This window comes from Rattus rattus, chromosome 1 (assembly GCF_011064425.1).
Source record: "Rattus rattus isolate New Zealand chromosome 1, Rrattus_CSIRO_v1, whole genome shotgun sequence".
Lineage (NCBI taxonomy): Eukaryota > Metazoa > Chordata > Mammalia > Rodentia > Muridae > Rattus > Rattus rattus.
Window position 1 is genome coordinate 127907829 of NC_046154.1, and position 7585 is coordinate 127915413.

Genomic DNA, 7585 nt, shown 5'->3' on the forward strand with positions numbered 1-7585 from the left:
AAGCCCCTCCAGTATTTGTTTGAACAAAATCATACCGTCAAGTATTAGGTTAATTTGATTTAATGCATACGATGGGGTGGTTAATCTAACAACGCTTCATATTGCACTAATGAAGACCGTCATGTGACTGTTTAAGATGTGAGCTGTCCTTGGAGACGGGAGAATGCAGGGCTCTGCTGCTTTTGCTGTTGTTACTTTTTAAGCTTGAGGTAAAATTATTGGAATGTAGTAGAATTAACGCATAAGAACTTAGAATGTTAGGAAGGAAGTGATTTTAGCGATGCCATCAGTTACTTGCAGCTTGCAAAGTAGAAACTGAAAGAAATGTAACACGTCGTCACCAGGCAAACCAGTGGTCAGTAGGAGCCCCATCCAATGATTTTACCAGCTGTGCCCCTCCTATCTCTAGGTGAGGGATTTTTTTCAGAAACTGGAAATTATTAGAGGTGGTAAAAACATCCAGTTACATGTTACTATTGGTATTTTAATATGACAAATGCTGTATTTGGGCTATCATTTATGTATCATTTATAGTATTTATAAGCTATCTAATTGCCAATCCTTATGGTCTGATGAAAATAAACCCTAAGTGTCTGGTTATAATAACACAAAAGCAAAGCAGTGTGTATAAACTTTCAAAACGAGCTCATGAAGCGCCACACGTTTTGCCTGTGTTGTAGAATATGAAAACCTCCACATTTGTGCTTCTTCCAGGAGTGCGATTGTGAGACTTTGAATGCCTTCTCCCTACAGGTCTTGCGGCCATAATACTGGTTCTCATAGTTCTCAGCTTATTAACCAAGGTCGGAAGGGCGTTATTTCTCAAATGTTCAGGAACCTCTCACTTTCTAGGATTCTGGAAGAAGTGCCCACCCTTTGAGTGATGAGATTGTTCCATAAGATTGAACTTTCCAAAAGCATTGCAGAGCACTTTTATGACTTGCTTGTTAGGCCTCATTAACCGGCATTAAGGTGAATGGGTTCACGATCCCACGTATCATAAAAGGAGAAAAACAATCTCCAGCACAATTAAACTCTTTCCTACTTCATGTTACTGAACTATTGCCTCTCCATTCAGTCTCGGGCTTCTATCGGCAGTTCAAATCAAATTGAACAAATGCTTTCTCTGCCTTCAAGCATAAAAGAAAATGCTCAGGTATTTTACTATGGTTTCAAGTACAGGGAGGATTTCATCACACTCTTATGAACCTGTCCACACATAGGACTTTTAATAGATTATTCAAGTCTTCTAGGGGAGAGATTCATGACTCTACCTGCTAGTGATTCCTGAAAGGTCCTGTTTCCCCATTCCCTAGGAGTTCAAAGGTTTATACAGATGTTTTGGTAAACGAACTCTATTCTTGAGTAGCTAGGTATAATGGGAAGTCTGTTTCCTTCAGGGCGCTACCATTTCTAAAAATGCTGACCGATCAAATGTAGGTTATACAGAAGAGAGTAAATATGCTTGGGAACAGTGGATTTAGATAAATTCATGGGGTTTGGACATGAATGGGAACTTATGGATTTAGATAGCAATGTTTGGCTTAGACGAGCTGGCCTCATGTATCTGTTGGGCTTACCCAATGAGAGGGAGCAGACTGTATTGGAAGGCCGGTTTACTCACTGGAGGTATCTTTTACAGTTTAAACAGACTTCTTTCCTTAGCAGTTCTTCACAAAGATGAACACGTGTATAAGAGTGGTCTGTCCTCACAGGTATTCAGGGATACTCATTCATTCAAGCACTTTATTGATCACAATATATAACCAGAGGGTTACAATGGTGAATGAGAATTTCTGCCCTTAACGGCTTAAAGTTCAGCAGAAATAATGTTGCAATGAAGCCTACATGGTTGGCTTAGAGGTGCTTTGATATTACAGCTTCTTTGACTCTTCCAATCTCTTTAATGCTATAATTTTGTGACTGCTTGTTCTGGCCTATATTGGGATAAATATCATGAATTTGAATAAGAGATTTCTAGTAGGAAGCATAGGTTAAGGCCTTGAGAAGTGAATTTCTTTTTAAAGATTTTATTTTTAGTTTTAATTGTGTGTGTGTGTGTGTGTGTGTGTGTGTGTGTGTGTACCTATACACGTGTATTTGTGTATGAGAGTGCATCACCCACAGTGGTGAGGAAAAGCTCTTGATCCTTTGGATATAGAGTTCCAGGCAGTTGGCGACCCATCTGACGTGTACTCTAGGAATCAAACCTCAGTCCTCCATCATAGAGTTCATACCTTTCATTCTTTCTGGCCCGTAGAAATGCATTTCTCGATGATAAACTACAGCAATTATTAAACCTTCAGCCTCACTAATTTCATTCCTGAATTACCAGAGACTAGTAAATGTTACAAAGTACAAAACGCAGGTATTTTCTTTGTTTGTTTATTTGGTCGGTTGCTTTACATATGTTTTCCCTACGTGACCCTGGCTGTCCTGGAACTAACCATGTAGACCAAGTTGTCCTTGAACTCTTAGAGAGTCACTTGCCTCTGTGCCTGCTGACTGTTGGGATTAAAGGTATGCACCACAAAACTTGGCCCCAAACCATGCATTTTAACTTACTTAATGGTATGCTCGCCTTTAAAAAAAGAAAGAATTTCCTCTTTTCATTTAAGAGAAAAAGACTCCAAAATGAGACGCCTACTATCATATATTTTCTCTAATTATACTAAAAGTCACCAGATCTTTGCAATTCATACAAATTTTCAATTCTGCACTCTGTTTTTGCTCACACTTTAGTATTTCAGAAATGATGAATCTAGAAGTTATTGCTCTATAAATCATACAAATTCTCAACAATTCTGCATTCTGTTTTTTCTCATATTTTAATATTTTTGAAATGATGAATCTGACAGTTATGGTTCTATAATTATCAGATCAATATTTGATAATCAGCAGTATTTTAATCATGAGGAAATCTATTAATTTCCTTTAAAAATGTCTTAGTGGGGTTAGTGACAGGCCTCCACAGATAGGGTACTTATTACACCCATGATGGCCTGCATTTGATTCCCAAAGCCCACTTGAAGGGGAGGGAGAGAACCGACTCCACAAAGGTGTTTTCTGATGTGCCCTTGGCATGTGTGCCTATACACGTCATACAAAACATAATAAAACAATAAATACAATCTAAAAAATTTCAGTGGTTACTCATTTGCTGAAACTATAGAATTTAAATCTTTTGAGCCTAAAATTTAAACAGACATGTAATATGGCATCATTTCCAATACTGCCCTTGTAATATCTAACAACAAAATCATTTATATATTTTGAGCATTGTTTCTTCTTTGGGATATCTGGTGACCCTTCATTTGGAATCTCCTTGTGGGAGCAGTATTACAGGATCTCTCTAGCTTCTTACTAAGAGATAATATGTCGGCATTGGCATAACTTAAGCTACCTTCTTTCCCTCTGTCTTCCCTGCCTGACCCTTCAGTAGAAAGGTTCAGTTATTTACTAAGTGATTTAAAGAGTTAAACTAAGAACAATTAAGTTCATGAATTAAAGTCGACTAAAATCAGGTTGGAAGTTTATTACATTTTGATTTTAATCTGATTAGAAGTTAATACCTGACTAGGAGAAATTTACTACATGTTAATATCTTTGAATTTAGAGTTGCCTTTATTTGTAAGTACAAATGAGACATGTCTGGTGGAATACCCTTATTGAAACATGAAATGGGTGGAAATAGTAGCCTTTTGTTTTTTATTTCTGTGGTTCTGGGGATGGAAACAGGGTCTTGTGCATAGGAAGTATGTGTCCTACTATGTTGTTAGAAGCCCAACCCCCCCAAGATCAGTCCTGTGAACACATAATAGGAATTGAAAGTACACAAAGTATAAACATGTATTTTTCAATGTCTGGTGTCTATCATCCTTCTAGATTTCTATCTTCTCAGATGTTTTCTGTGTTGTGTCTCTACAGAGGCTTTTCGGTTCTCAGAGATTCCACTTTTCTTATAGTGTCTTTGTATATACATCCACTCTTCCTGGAACATCTATATGAACATCATTTGGGAGGATGGTCAAGCATCATTTCTTCAAGATGTCCTTATTACATATTTTCTGCTCTGTTTCTGCTATATGCTGAGACAGGACCCAGTGAGGACCCAGTGTAATTATCATACCACAAAATGGCCATTGTGCAAAATAAAAATGTCCATTGTGACCTAGAGGTCTTTGCTTTTTCACAAATGCCTGGCTTAAACTTAATGCTCAATAATATTTTATTTTTATTGTTTGCTTACTTTTTTATTTATGTATTGCCTTTTGAGACAGGATTTTATTGTTCAGTCCAGGCTGGATTAATATTTATGGTTCTGTGGTCTCTGCCTCTCAACTGCTAGGAATAGAGTGTTCATCACCATGTATAGCCTCAGTATTATAAAACTGATTTGATATCTGTAAAAAATTCAGATTTAAGAAATTTTAATGAACAGTCTGAACTTTCAATACATTATCAGCTTCTTACATTCTGCTTTTCTGTGATCCCAGGGACAGGCAGAGAGAAAGAAGATCAAGTGAAAATACGTATTGCTTCATTCAAAGCAAATGTAAAAGCCAGTTAAGAAGTAATTGTTTGGAGGTATGGCTGAGAGTAACCCAGGATATTAAAGTCAGAGAAGTCTTGCCCCAAACTGAACTTACTGTATTCCAGTCTTTCCCTTCCCCACTACAGTCTACAAGCTTCTACTCTATACTTCACATTTTGCTTGAAGGGTAATTTATCTTTTAAATATGTTTTTAACAGAAATAGAATCATATCACTTTCTCACCTCTCTTTCCTCCCTAGAGTCCCTCCCAGGCACTGTCCTTTTAGTTCTTCCCATTCCTTGTCCCTATTTTCAAGTTGATAGCCTTTTTTTCTTTGTTATTTTTACATACATGTATATAGCTATGTATATGTGTATATATATATGTATATGTGTATATATAAATATATATATCCTGCTAAATTTGTTTTTGTTGTTTGTGTGCAGATGTTTCAGGGATGACTACTCTGTGTTAGATAATCAATGAGGGGCTCATCCCTGGGAGAGGCTAACAATCTCCTCCCATCAGTCAATATTTGCCTGCAGTTTCTTGTCTGGGGGTTAGGTCTCTGAGAAATTTCCCCCTTCCATGTCACCATGCTCATTGATATCGGTGTTGCTTAATTTTGTTTATGCAGCCATTTCTAGGATAGACTTTCACAGCAGACTTCATGGCACTCTGGCTCCTAGAGTCTCTCCCTCACCTCTCCTGTGACGCTCCTTGGTCCAATAATGCAAGGGGGTATGATGTAGATGCATCCATTCATGATCCATTGCTCTCTGCGTTGTGTCCAATTGTGGTTTTCTGTGATAGTCTCCATCTGCTATAAAGAGAGGCTTCCTTGATGAGAGGTGGTGGCCACATTTATCTGTGGATATAAGGATAAGATTTAGAATGCAGTAAGAAATTATGCTGGTCTAGCAAAGTGGTAGTAGCAGATTCTTTTCTATAATCCATGACTTCACTAGTTTAGGGAAGCTAGTTAGCTTTTCAGTACCACCAATGACTTCCCTCCTGTTGAGTGGGTCTTAAGTCTAATTAGGTGGCTGTTACCACCAAGTTATGAATTCCACTTATTGCATGTTTGTGGATATCTTTCCATACATGTTGTACTTGTCATGCTTGTCATTATTGTGGTTCATTGGGTAGGACTGTTTAAATGAGTACCACTTTCGGAAGCTTGCAAATTTGCCTACAATTATACAGAATACATTTAACCATAGGCATATACCTATACATGTGCATATTTACAATTTAAAGGAAGTTAAGCCAGTTGGGCTGACTGTGTTCCCCACAAGACCCATACATTAACAAAAAACCCATACCAAGCCCAAGAAACCTCATGTTTTCTTTTGAGTGGTTGGAAAATGTAGACAATCCTAAAACAATATAGACTATCAGTGAACCCTTGGCTCGATACCTCTGCCTCTCAGGAGATGAGGATGGGCCCCTGTTGCTGAAGACACTGCGCATGTCGGCATGACTTTGAATGATTGCATCTGATTTGGTGGTTTTTTAGGTTCCAAGCCATAGGTCTAGAAGTCTAGATGAAAGGAACATCCAACTGGGGTCTATTCCAAACCGTCTCCAACCCTCTCCTTCACCCGTAGCTCTTCAATCACCTTCAGTCTTGTCAGTTACTGAATAATTATTGCAGCTCTCGCCTGCTCCCTGCCTTGCTCTGCATGCTTTTCCTGGCTCATTCTTCTCCTGAACGTTTTATGGAAATATAGTTATCAAACAACAAATATTGCACTTTTAAAGTGTACATATTGGCATGTTCTGACGGATGGATTACTATTGTAAAACCATAACCCCAGTCAAGACAGTGGACAAGTCCATCACCCACGATGCTTTCTTCCCCACCTGCCTTTTCTTACCTGTCTCTTTGCTTCCTTACCCATCTCTTCTCTGCTCCATATCGAGCCTTAGTTACTGTTGCTAACAATCAGTTTGCCTTTTCTAGGGCTTTATGTAAATGAGGTCATATAACATTTTTTTGGGGGGGGTCTGGCTTCTTCCATTCAGTATAATTATTTTAAGATTCACTCATGTTGTTACATGTGTCAATCACTGATTTATAAAAGATTTAAGCATGTATTATGTATGCGGATGTGTGTGCCTGTGTGAGTTTAAGGACACCACGTACGTTCAGGAGTCCTGGAAGCCAGGAGAATGCCATGACCACTGGAATTGAGGTAACAGGTCGGTGCTTGCAGGAGGATGTTTGAGTGCTGCAAGAGCGCATGTGCTCTTAATGGATGATTCATCTTTACAACTCCATCACTTGTTATTTTTAAGATTCTGGGCAGCATTATTATTTTTTATTGCAAATAGATTTTTTTCCATACAATATATTCTGATTGTGCTTTCTCCTTCCCCAACGCTTCCCATATCCTCCCACCTCCCCACCCACCAAAATTCATAGCTCTTTTTGCTTGCTCTCATTAGAAAACAAACAGAGGCAGAGAGAGATAGAGATATAGAGAGATAGATAGACAGATAGATAGACAGATAGATAGATAGAGAATAAAATAAGACAAAATGAAAACAAACCTGAATAAGACAAAACCAACAGTAAAGAAAATTAAAAGCACAAGAAATATAGACAGACACAAAAACACAGACAGAAATCCCACAAACACATAAAAAAATCAGAAACCATAATATATATGTAAAAGACCTGTAAGAGGACAATGCTTAAATAAAGCATTATGAGAAAATAAAACCAAAGTAAAGCAAAAATCCCATGGAATTTGTTTTGTGTTGGCCACCTACTGCTGGGGACAGGGCTTGCCCTTCAGTGTGGTTTGTATACCCAGTGGAACTCCATTAGACAAGATTAAATATTTCTTTGTGAGTGGTTACCAACTGGAGATAGCTTCTGAGTTAGGAGTGGGGGCTTGTGTGTATTTCCCTTCTCAGAGCTGGGACCCCCATCTGACTTAAACCTCTGCAGGCCTGTGAATGGTGCACAGTCACACACACACACACACACACACACACACACACACACACACACACATTTATTTGTTTATCTATTTGTGTGC